Source organism: Chiloscyllium punctatum, chromosome 24, assembly GCF_047496795.1.
Source record: "Chiloscyllium punctatum isolate Juve2018m chromosome 24, sChiPun1.3, whole genome shotgun sequence".
Lineage (NCBI taxonomy): Eukaryota > Metazoa > Chordata > Chondrichthyes > Orectolobiformes > Hemiscylliidae > Chiloscyllium > Chiloscyllium punctatum.
In genome coordinates, this window is record NC_092762.1 from 13065951 (window position 1) to 13078842 (window position 12892).

The following is a 12892-nucleotide window of genomic DNA, read 5'->3' on the forward strand; positions in this document are numbered from 1 at the left end:
GGATGGAATTAAACCCAGGTCGCTGCCCTGTGAGGCAGCAAAGCTAGACTAGTGGTGCAGGTTCTCCGTTCCTTGACAGTGCTGTCACAGGTAAATAGCGCAGTGAAGAAGGCACTTGGTGATCTACCCTGTATTGGTGCGTGCTTTGAGTCGAAGCATTTGCATGACATGTTAAATCTGTACAGGACATTGGTTTGGCCACTTTTGTAATATTGCCTTTAATTCTGGTCTCTCTACTGTCGGAAAGATGTTGTCAAACTTGAAAGGGTGTAGAAGAGATTTAAAAGAGTGTTGCAGGTGTTGGAGGGTTAGAGTTACAGGGAGAGTTTGAATAGGCTGGAGCTATTTTCAAGTGTTGAGGCTGGGGGGGGGGGGATCCTTAAAGGGGTTTATAAAATCATGAGGGGCATAGATAAGGTAAACAGTCAATGTCTTCCCAGGATAGACGAGTTCAAAATTAGAAGACAAAAGTTTAAGGTGAGAGGAGAATGATGTAAAAAGGGACATGAGGGACAACATTTTCACACAGAGCCTGCTGTGTGTATGGATTGAACAGCCAAAAGAGGTGGTGGAGGCAGGTACAGTTACACCATTTAAAAGACATTTGGATGGATACATGCATGGGAAGTGTTTAGAGGGAGATGGGCCACCAGCTGGCAAGGGGGACGAGATTAATTTAGGATATTTGGCGGTATGGATGACCAGACCGAACGATCTTTTTCCTTGCTGTACATCTCTGAGAGTCTATTGACTCTTCAGTGTATAACACGGGAACAGGAGGAGGCTATTCAGCTTCTGATTTCTGCCAGTCGGGCTTGTTTGCTCAATCACAGAGAGTCAAACACAAAAACACATCATTCAGATTTTGATGGTGCTTTCCAGAAACGGGGAAACGCCTTTAGTCAAGAAAAAAGCTGTAAGGAATGTGAAGAGGCCATTCAGTCCCTCACCTCCATTCCACAGGAGCAGCAGGTGAGCACAGAGCTATTGAAGCCTGTTACTTAGGAGCAGGAGGAGGACATGTATTTTCACAAACTTGGGATCAGGAGTAAGTCATTCAACTGCTTGAAACTGGGGCACAGGGACAGGAGACAGTCACTCAACTGTTCAAGACAGGGACACAGGAACAGGAGCCAGTTATTCAACTGCTCAAAACTAGGGCACAGGAAAATCTGGAGGCTAGTGAGGCCCGAGGATCCTGTTACGCAGGAACAGGAGGAGGTGACTCACTCCCCACCAGTATGAGGCACTGGGAGAGAAGGGGAGTTTGCTTGGAATAAACAGAAATATATGATAAGTTGCATCAGTGGTCCATTCAATCCTGCCCCACCATTCACTAAGACCACGGCTGATCTGATTGTGATTCCCTCATTCCATTTTACAGAGCTTCCCCTCTCTGCAGCCTCTGCTCCATTTTGTTGGTCATGTTGCACACCCAGATGCTGTAACATCAGTTACCATGACTCATCCAGAGGGTCGGGTCTAACCGGATGAGTCAGGATTTGAAGAGTCCAATCACAATAATTAAAACAAAAATAAAGGCATAGCCAGATATTTAGTTCTCTCACATTCGCAAACGAACTCACATATTCAGGATGGAGCACTGTGTAGATTCGGCTAGTGTCTGCTGAATGCAACCCAGCTTTGTGCAGAGTGAAACTCTGTGCAGCCCACACCAATGCTGGATCTATAATCCTGGGCTAAAAGTCCAGCGTGGGGTGGCTGTGCAGTCCGCACTGGTTCATTCATATATAAACCCAGATTGTTGCATTGCTCGGTAACACTGTGTTAGATCGCAGCTCAGTGTGGGGAAACTTGCAACCAATGTTGGAACTGACAGGATGTGCAGCTCCCATCCATTTACAGCTCCATATCTCCACTGTGCCTTGACAAGGGATGCTGCGAATGTGAAAGTCACTGCGAGGAAGAGATGTAAATGGAAACAATTTAAATACCAATAGTTCTGATTAAGGCGTGTATCACTCTATATTTAAAGATGAAATAACTGAGATAATATCCAATGAGATTTTGTAAATGATGCAAACAATAAGAGGGTTTGGTGACGTTATAGTGGTTGAACTATAAGCCTTCAAATAATCAATGGGAATTAGAGGAACAAATATGCAGGAAGACTGGCGAGACTTGCAGGAGCAATAGGGTTGTCATAATAGGTGATTTTAATTATCCTAACATAGACTGGGACTTCCAGAGGGTTAAGAACTTAGGTGGAACGTAATTTGTTAAGTGTGTTCAGGAAAGCTTCCACAAGCAGCATGTACAGGGTCCTACTCGGAAAGGGACAAACTCGACCTACTGTTGGGAAACAGGGCAGGATAGGTGACGGAGGTAAAGTGGGGGAGCATTTTGAGAAAAGTGACCAGAGATGTATTAATGTTAAAATAGGTATGGTAGGGAAAAGAATTGGCCCACAGATTCAAGTTCTAATTTAGGGCAAGGCGAATTTTGTTGAAATTAGACAGGGGATTTCAGGGCTTGATTGGAGTAGTGTGTTTCCAGATAAAAGGATCCAGGGCAAGTGGGAGGGCTTCAAAAGTGAGATAGCTCGATTTCAAGGTCTGCATGTTCCTGTGAGGGTGAAGGGAAAGTGAGGCTGGAAGAGAGAACACTGGATGACAAGAGATATTGAGGCTCTGACCAGAAAGAAAGGAGGCGTCACTCAAGTACAGGCAGCTGGTTCCAAGGGAATCTCTGGAGGTACACAGGGGATACAGGAGTTCACTGAAGAAGGAAATCAGCAGGGCGAAAATGGGGTATGAGATAGCCTTGGCTGAGCAGATTAAGATGAATCCAAATTCAGTATAGTAAATAAAAAGAACAACTAGAGAGAGATAGGACGCCTTACAATCCAAAATGGGCATGCATGTGTAAAACCTCAAGAGATGGGTGAGGTCCTCACTTTCCCCTCTGTGTTTATCATGAAGAAAGACATGAAGACCTGTGACCTTTGGGAGGTTAGTTGTGATATCTTGGTACAGTCCATATCACAGTAGAGGTGCTGTTGGACATATTAGAATGCATAAAGTCTGATATATCTCTTGGTCCTGACTAGATATATCAAAGAGCACTGCACAAGGCGAGAGAAGGTAGTTCAGGGGCAAGGTCTCGGAAGACTGGGCAGTAGCAAATGTAGTGCCCTTATTCAGGAGGGCTGCAAAGAAAAGCCTGGGAAATATAGACCAGTAAGCTTCACATCTGTTTCTGGAAACCACTTGAGAAGGTTCGGAGATATAAGATATGGATGTATTTGGGAAGACAGAGTTTGACTTGGAGCAGTCAGCATAGCTTTGTGCGTGGCAGATCATGCCTGACAAATTTTGATAGAGATTTGTGAGGAAGTGACCTGGAAGGTTGACGAGGAAAGATGGTGGACAAAGTCTACATGGATTTCAGTAAGGCCTATGATAAGGTTCCACATGGTAGGCTGCTCTAGAAGGTTAGATCGCATGGACTCCAATGTAAACTGGCAAATTGGCGACACAATTGGCTTAATGTTCTGAAACAAATGGAAGTATGCTTGTCAGATTGGAGGCCTGTAACTAGTGGAGTGCCTTAGTGGTCGGTCCTGGGCCCATTGCTGTTTGTTATCTATATCAATGATTTGGACCGGAGTGCACAACGCAACATTAGTAGGTTTGCAGATGACACTAAATTGTGAGATATCATTTACAGTGAAGAACGTTATCAGAAATTGCAGCAGTACCTTGATCAGCTGGGGAAGTGGGCTGAGAAATAGCAAATGGAGTTTAATTTAGATAAGTGTGACGTCTTGCATTTTGGAAAGTCAAATCCAGGTAGGAGTTTAATGACGAATGATAGTGCCTTAAGGAGTGTAGTGGAACAAAAGGTCGTTGGAGATCAGGTGCACGGCTGTCTGAAATTTGAGTCACAGATACACAGGACAGTGAAGAAGGTTATTGGCACATTGGCCTTCATCAAAGCATTGAGTATAGAAGTTGGGACGTTATGCTGCAATGGTACAGGATGTTAGTAAGGCTGCAGTTGGAGTATTGTGTTCATCTTGCTCTAGAAAGGATATTGTTGAACTAGAAAGTATGCAGAACAAATTTCCAAAGATGTTTCCTGGGCTAAAAGCTCTAAGTTATAGGCAGAGGTTGGACAGGTTAAAACTTATTTCTTTACAGCTTAGGAAACTGAGAGGGTTCTTATAGAAGTGTAGCCCTTATAAAATCATGAGAGGTGTGCATGGGGCGAATACTTCAAACTTTTTTCTCAAGTTGGGTGAATCGATGACTAGAGGACATCCATTAATGTTTGGAAAGGATAAAAAATATAAAAAGGAAACTGAGGGGCAACTTTTTTACATAGAGTGTGGTACTCATATGGACTGAGCTGTCAGTGGAAGTGATTGAGGTGGGTACAATAACAACATTGAAAAGGCATTTGGACAAATACACAGATAGGAAAGGATTAGAGGGATACAGAACAAGGGCAGGGACATGGGGTGAGTCTGGATGTCCATTTTGGTTGCCATGGACCAGCTAGGCCAAATGACCAGTCATACTGGCAGTCTCGTGCAATATGACTTTAAATGAGTGTGTTTTGGGGTGGAGATAGGATGCGGGGTGGGGGGTGGGGGTGGAGACTGAGATAAAATGTCATGGAAGGATATGTTCACAGGTTTCAGAATGAAGATATTTCGATAGTATCATGCAACACGGGCCAATATTTCGAAGAATTATGAGTGAAAGGGATAATGCTGTGAGTTCAGGCGATGGAGAGCTTTGGATGAGCATTTGTTCTGCCGCTTTGTAACTGCGAATGAGGACAGCAGAGTCTTCACCTCACTGGGCTGAATCTAACAAAAAACTGTCTCAGTGACATTTTAATTAAGTGTGACAGAGGGGTTGTCTGCACGAGGCCGAGCTAGTTTCCTGGTGCTATCTTACCAAACTCATCTCATTAACTAGCCACCCCACTCCATAGTGTCCCTCTCATACAATGACAGCCCGATTCTGCCACCCATCATGACTGGAGGTACTCACAATCGCCTGGATGCCCCTGGATATTCTGTGATCACTGACACTGGTGCCATCTTTAAAAGGCCGATGGTCACACGGTTGCGCTTTCTCAGTTTGGAGCTTCCCTGCACATTTTCCCCAAGCATGGCAGCGAAGGGGAAATTACACCACGGTTTGTCGACAGTAACATTGAGGTCCTGGTGGATGGGCAAGTACAAAAGGGGACCATTCTCTTCCCAGAGGGGGCCACACTACCAGACCCACCGAGCATGGTCTGCTCTCCCCACCCAGCTCAGTGCAGTATCTACGGTCTGAAGAAATGTCCAGCAATACAGGAAAAGCATCAATAACCTTCCCCACTCTGTAGGGATAAGGGTCACCGTATTCTCTCTGCTCCCTCACACTCACTGTATGTCTGTTATAGCACCGACCCCCGAACAAGGCTCATGCTCCACCACTCTCACTACTACATGCAGCAACTTCCCTCTCTTTCTCTCTTGCCTTTCTAATGCCCCCAACATAGTTTAGAATATTCTGGGGAATGCCAATTATGGAATGTTCCAGGTATTGTTCCAACTTATTCCCAGTTTCAGGAAAACGGCTGTGTCCCAGTGCGTAACACGTAAGAGGATGGAGTAGAGATGTACGTTTTTCAAATCACACACAATTAAAATCCATCATGAGGCCATTCAGTACTTCAAATATGCTCCAACATTCAATACGTTTAGGGGTGATCTGATGGTTTTCTCAGCTCCAGGTTACAGGACCTTCCAGTCATTCAACCCCCAGGTTCCTGTTACCGAGCAGACGATTCTCAGACACTTCATACCCCGGGTTTCTTCCACCATGTGTTCAGAAGGCATTTCCCATGGGGACGGACTCTCCTTACAATATATTTCATCTGATTTATAAATTCATGCAACAGTCAGCATGCTTTCCACAGACCAATCAAAAACATGCACTTATTTTATGATTATCGGTATTCAACCACAATTAGTCATTCTGGTTATTTCACTTATCTCACCTTATTGTATTCAGCCAAAGACAGCTTCCAAACACTTGTCTCATAATAAAATACAATTTCGAGCAGAGAACGTTTTTGTATCAAATACACCTTTTTCCTTGTCATTAAAATTCATCTTGCCCTTTTTCTGCGGCTGATTCTGTGTGTAGCAGTTACACAGTCTCCCACTCAGTTGGTTGGATGGTTGGTTTGTGAAGCAGAGGGAGGCCAACAGCGCAGTTTCAATTCCCCACAATTCCCCAGAGGCTACCATGAAGGGGATCCTCTCTCAACCTCACCCTATTACCCGTGTGGTGACCTTCAACGCAAACCACCACGAGTGGGTCTCTAATGAGAGTTATTTGGGACTCTAATCTATCCATATTAGCATTTTAATTTTTAGCAAAATTTTTTATTGAAAAAGATATTTTTATTATTATATTAAACCAATAACAAAACAACTCAAATAACTGAACAAAATTACACCCATGTGCATGTATATACAAAATAAGTTAAAGTCTCTAAACGGAGAGAAGAAAAACAAAAATAAACAATAAATAATAACAAAGTGATAGCTCTCGTTCTTCGAGAGCATCAACTGATACACATTCATATGTTCATAATTCCTAATATCTGATTCATTAGACAATATCGTCATGGCTATATAAAAGCCCTTTTTAGAGTGGCAGATAAGCCTGTATCGCGGTAATCCAGAAAGGGTTGCCATACCTTACATAAATCTCTGCTTTTCGGTGCACCATACTGATGAGAACGTCCAAAGGGATATTCTCCATGACGAGCTTACAACGACCCAATAGACACGGGGGGGTTTTCAGACATCCAACACAACAGAATATTTTTCCTAGCACAGGAAGTATGTGGGAGATACTAAAGGAGTATTGTGCATCAGTATTTACTGTGAAAAATGATATGGAAGATATAAATTGTAGTGAAATAGATGGTGACACCTTTCAAAATGTCGATATTACAGACGAGGAAGTACTGGATGTCTTGAAGCGGATAAGGTGGATACATCCCCAGGACCTGATCAGGTGACCCCAGAACTCTGTGGGAAGCTAGAGAAGTGATTGCTGGGCGTCTTGCTGAGTTATTTGTAATATGGATAGTCACAGGTGAGGTGCCGGAAGACTGGAGGTTCGCTAACGCTTTTTTATTATATAAGAAGGGTGTTAAGTACAAGCCAGGGAACTATAGACCAGTGTGCCTGACGTTGGTGATGGGCAAGTTGTTGGAGCGAATCGTGAGGGCCAGGATGTGCTTGCATTTGGAAAGGCAAGGAATGATTAGGGATAAGATCAGGATAGTCAACGTGGCTTTGTGCGTGAGAAATCATGCCTCACAAACTTGATTTAGTTTCTTGAGTAAGTAACAAAGAGGATTGAGGAGGGCAGAGGGGTAGATGTGATCTATATGGACTTCAGTAAGGGTTTTGATAAGGTTACCCATGGGAGACTGAATGGCATGGTTAGATCTCATAGAATACATGGAGAACTAGCCATTTGGATACAGCACTGGCTCAAAGGTAGAAAACATAGGGTGGTGGTGAAGGGTTGTTTTTCAGACTGGAGGCCTGTGACAAGTTCTGTGCCACAAGGATCGGTGCAGGATTCACTACATTTTGTCATTGACATAAATGATTTGGATGCAAGCATAAGAGGTACAATTAGTAAGTTTGCAGATGACTCCAAAATTGGAGGTGTAGTGGAGAGCGGAGAGGGTCACCTCAGATTAACCAAATGGCCAATGGGCTGAGAAGTGGCAGATGAAGTTTGATTCAGATAAATGCGAGGTGCTGCATTTTGGGAAAGAAAATCTTAGCAGGACTTATACACTTAATGGTAAGGTCGCAGAGTGTTGCTGAACAAAGAGACTTGGAGTGCAGGTTCAAATCTCCTTGAAAGGGGAGTTGCAGGTAGATAGGATAGTGATGAAGGCGTTTCCTTTATTGGTCAGAGTTTAGAGTACAGGAGTTGTAAGATCATGTTGCAGCTGTACAGGACACTAGTTCAGCCAGTGTTGGAATAGTGCGTGCAATTCTGGTCTCCTTCCTATCGGAAAGATGTTGTGAAACTTGAAAGGGTTCAGAAAAGATTTCAAGGATGTTGCCAGCGTTGGAGGATTTGAGCTATAGGGAGAGGCTGAACAGACTGGGGCTGTTTTTCCTGGAGCGTCGGAGGCTGAGTGCTGACATTATAGAGTTTTACAAAGTTATGAGGGGCATGTACAGGGTAAATAGGTAAAGTCTTTTCCCAGGGGTCGGGGAATCAGAACGAGAGGGTATAAGTTTAGGGTGAGAGGGGAAAGATATAATAGAGAACTACAGGGCAACTATTTCATACAGAGAATGGTACATGTATGGAATGAACTGCCAGGTGATGTCAGGGAGGCTGATACAAGTGTAACATTTAAGAGGCATTTGGATGGGGAAATGAATAAGAAGGGTTTGGATGGATATGGGCCGCGTGCTGGCAGGTGGGTTTAGATTGGTTTGGGATATGTGGTCGGCATGGTCGGGTTGGACCAAAGGGTCTGTTTCCATGCTGTACATCTCTATGACTCTATGACTTATATTAATCTGTTTTTTTGTTGCACCATGCTGGTGTGAAAGTCCAAAGGGATATTCTCCATGATGAGTTTACAAAGTCCCAACAGATCCGGGGAGTTTTCAGACATACAACACAACATAATATTTTCCCTAGCCCAGAAAGTAAGGATATATTTTGGCCCATGTGCATCTGTGTAAGATACTCTGGGCAGGCCCAGGAAAAGAGAAACCAGGTTCACCTCCAATTCGGCCCCAAGACTCACTCTAGCACAACTAACGCAGAGCTCCAATATATACGAAGCCTGCAGCAGGACCACATGCAATGAGTCAGAGTGCCTGTAGTCATTCTGCATTTAGGACATGCTGAAGATAATCCCACTTTGAATTTTGAGGGAAAATCCGGGGTCAGATAGACCATGTGAAAAATTTTCAACTGCATGGAATGGGTCATATTTCAGATCAAAATCCTTAGAGCATTTTCACAAATATCCTCCCATGTCTCCGAAGAGATCTAAACCGCTAACTCTCTCGCACAGACGTCACGAAGCTGCACAGTCTTGTCTGAGCGGACACTATCCAACTAATGATAAAGGGTACTAACAGAGAGCGTATTCTAGCAGTAAGAACCCACTTCTCTGTATCGGATCGATAAGTGTCTGTTCAAAGTAATTTTTTAATCAAATCTCTAATTTGGAAAAAAAACAGAAGGAGTCTCTCCTAGGTAGCCCATACTTACGAATTATTTGACCAAATGATATAATTGTTTCTCCCTCAAGTAACACGTGGTGGCTCAGTGCTTTGCACTGCTGACTCACAACACCAGGGTCATGGGTTTGGTTCCAGCCTTGGGTGAGTGGCTGTCCGAAATTAGTATATTCTCAACAGTGTCTGCATAGGTTTCCTCCCACAGTCACGCCGACGTGCAAGTTAGATGAATTGGTCATTGCTAAATCGATCATAGTGTTCCAGGATCTGTAAGTTGGGGCATTAACCAGAGTAAATATAGCATGGTAGGGGAATGGGTGTGGTTGGGTTACTCTTCAGAGGTCGAAGTGGAGTTGCTGGGCCCAAGGACCTGATTGCACACTGCAAGGCTTATACTAATTCCATATCACCCAAGCAAGGTATCCCCCTCGCTGCCCACAGTTTACACCTGGAATCCATTATCCCTGGTTGACAACCTGGTATACCAATTATAGGGGTTAAGAAACATGGTTTTGGCTGTATTGCCTCAATCTGACGGATTGTCCTTCATGCTTTAACAGTATTGATCATCAATAGTTTCTGACAATACTCCATAAACGTTTGTCAATTTATTTAAGAACGACAGACTAAAAGGGTTCACTTTGTCTGAGAGGGCTCAATGTCTAGCCATATTGACGCCAAGACCACAGCGGTCCAGGCATTCAAATACGTTGGAAAAAAAATTAATTGATTGCTATTAATCAGGGAGATCAACTCCCCACAATCTTTAGGGCAGTTGCAATTTTGTTAGCTTGATAAAGAATCGCTTATGGTGCCAAATAAAAGAGCTAAACCAGCCATTTTTTTCAAAAAAACTTTGATTAGATTACTTACAGTGTGGAAACAGGCCCTTCGGCGCAACAAGAGCACACCGACCAGCCGAAGCACAACCCACCCACACCCATTCCCTTACATTTACCCCTTCACCTAACACTATGGGCAATTTAGCATGGCCGATTGACCTAACCTGCACATTTTTCTACTGTGGGAGGAAACCGGAGCACCCAGAGAAAACCCACGCAGACACGGGAAGCATGTGCAAACTCCATGCAGTCAGTCACCTGAGGTGGGAAGTGAACCGGGTCACTGGCAATATGAGGCAGCAGTGCTAACCACTGTGCCACAGTGCAGCCCACATGCCTCATCTGTCTGGGAAACATCAAAAAAAGCATTCACACGGGGTGTAGGAAATGAAGAAGGAAATTCATTTCAATAACAGCTATCTGACCTAGCCAGGATTTTGGAAATGCCTCCCATCTTTGAAGGTCTTGTTTAATTTTGTCCAACAAATGGACATAGTTCACGTTAAATAAATGATCAAAGACAGATGTAATGAATATACTGAAATAGGGAAACCACCCCCGTGACCATTTAAAAGGAAACCAGGATTTAGCCTCAGTATCAGGTATTTCCCTAAGACCTCCCATAGGCATGGCCTCCAACTTTGTAAAATTAATTTATCGCCCGGAAAGGCAACAAGCGAATTAATGCATTGCATCACACGACCTACCGAAATTGCGGGATTTGTCAAAAAAAATAACACCCTCATCTGCATACAATGTAATCTTTCGTGACTTCTATCCCACCTCTGGGGCAGATATGTTGCTATCCTACGGATGGCCTCCGCCAGTGGCTCAATCCCCAACGTAAACAACAATGGTGAAAGATGTCAATCTTGTCGGCTGCCTGGAGAAATATTAATATTACTGGTTGGCCACACCATTAGAGAGAACTGCAGCCAGCGGATCACGGTAAATGACCCTCACCCACTTGATAAAAACTTTGCATAGACCAAACCATTCTAATGTACAGAAGAGATCCGGCCACTGAACCCAATCAAATGCCTTCCCTCATCTAAAGAGATCAATAATCCCTGGGCAGATTGATGTTGACACTCTTGGATCATATTGAGTAACCACTTAACATTGTAGGAAAATCTGCCGCCCTTTATAAAGCCTGTTTGGTCCTCTTTGGTAATGGAAGGCAGCAAAGTTTCCAGCCTTAATGCACGGGTTTCAGACGGGATTTTGAGACCAACATTTAAAAGTGAGATTGGCGTGTAAGAAGCACAATCCTCCGGGGTCTTCATTTCTTCAGCATCAAAAAGAGATGAGCCTCTCGATGGAGGGAGGGGTTCGTGACTGTATGAGTGACGGAATATATTAAACATCAGCCCTGACAATAGATTTATAAATTATTTATAAAATTCACTCAGAAATCCGTCAGGAACGTGTAACTTTACATTCTGAAGTTGCTTCACACCCTCCTGCGCTGACAATGGTGCATTAAGGCACAACACCTATTCAGGGGTTACTTCTGGAAGACCCAGGTTCTTGAAAAATGACTCTATCTTAATCCATCTATCCTCAAAATGTTCAGGCTGAAATAATTTGGTGAAAAGTCTCGGACAGGAGGCATTAATCTTTTTGGAATTGTAGGTAAGGATCCGAGTACCTTTCCGATTTGAGGTAATGGCTTAAGAGGGGCGTTCGTTTTCCTGGCAAGATAGACTCAATACCTGCCTGGCTTATCACCATGTTCAAACAGCCTTTGTTTAGCAAAAGTAAGTACCTTCCTGGCTGTCTGTGTGAGCGTGGAATTCACTGTCGACTGAAGCATTGTGATGGTCTATCACAGTATGCCCTCTTGGCTGGCCTCAGCTCTGCCTCAAACCAGCGTTCCTGCTCCCCCTTCTGCGATATCCTAAGGATTAATTCATCCCTCGGCAGAAGCCTTAGCAACTTCCCATCGAATGGATGGTTTACTGGTTAAATCTGAATTAATGGCTAAGAAAGATCTGAATTCATTGCAGTGGGTGGCACGGTGGCACAGTGGTTAGCACTGCTGCCTCATAGCACCAGAGACCCCAGTTCAATTCCTGCCTTAGGTGACAGTTTGTGTGGAGTTTACACATTACCTCTGGGTCTGCGTGGGTTTTCTCCGGGTGCTCCGGTTTCCTCCCACAGTCCAAACATGTGCAGGTTAGGTGAATTGGCCATGCTAAATTGCCTGTAGTGTTAGGTGAAGGGGTAAATGTCAGAGAATGGGTCTGTGTGGGTTGCTCTTCAGCGGGTCGGTGTGGACTTGTTGGGCCGAAGGGCCTGTTTCTACACTGTAAGTAATCTAATCTAAATACTCATTTAACCAACTAGTCTTAATACTAAAGAGATTAATCCGCTAGTGTCTCGAAGCTGTTATATTGCCCTTAATCTTAATCAATAAGTATACTGCTTCATGGTCAGAAATGTTAATATTCCTAATTGTGCAGGATGCCACCGAATCTAAGATTGTTGCAGGAATGGGGAAGATATCAACCATCGTGTGGCATTTATGCTGGTTAAAGAAGAAAATAAAATCCTTACTTGTGATGTGGATCTGCCTCCAGACATCCACCAGCTCTAGTTCTGCACACAAATTCACGAATTGCTTACATTATAACGAGGGTATTGGGGCACCTTTGGACATTCTGTCCACCGTGGGGTCCATAAGACAGTTGAAATCTTCTACAATAATGTGCCACGATGCAAGATAACTGAATTTGGAAAATGCATCTACCAGGATTTTAAGATGGTGTGCCGG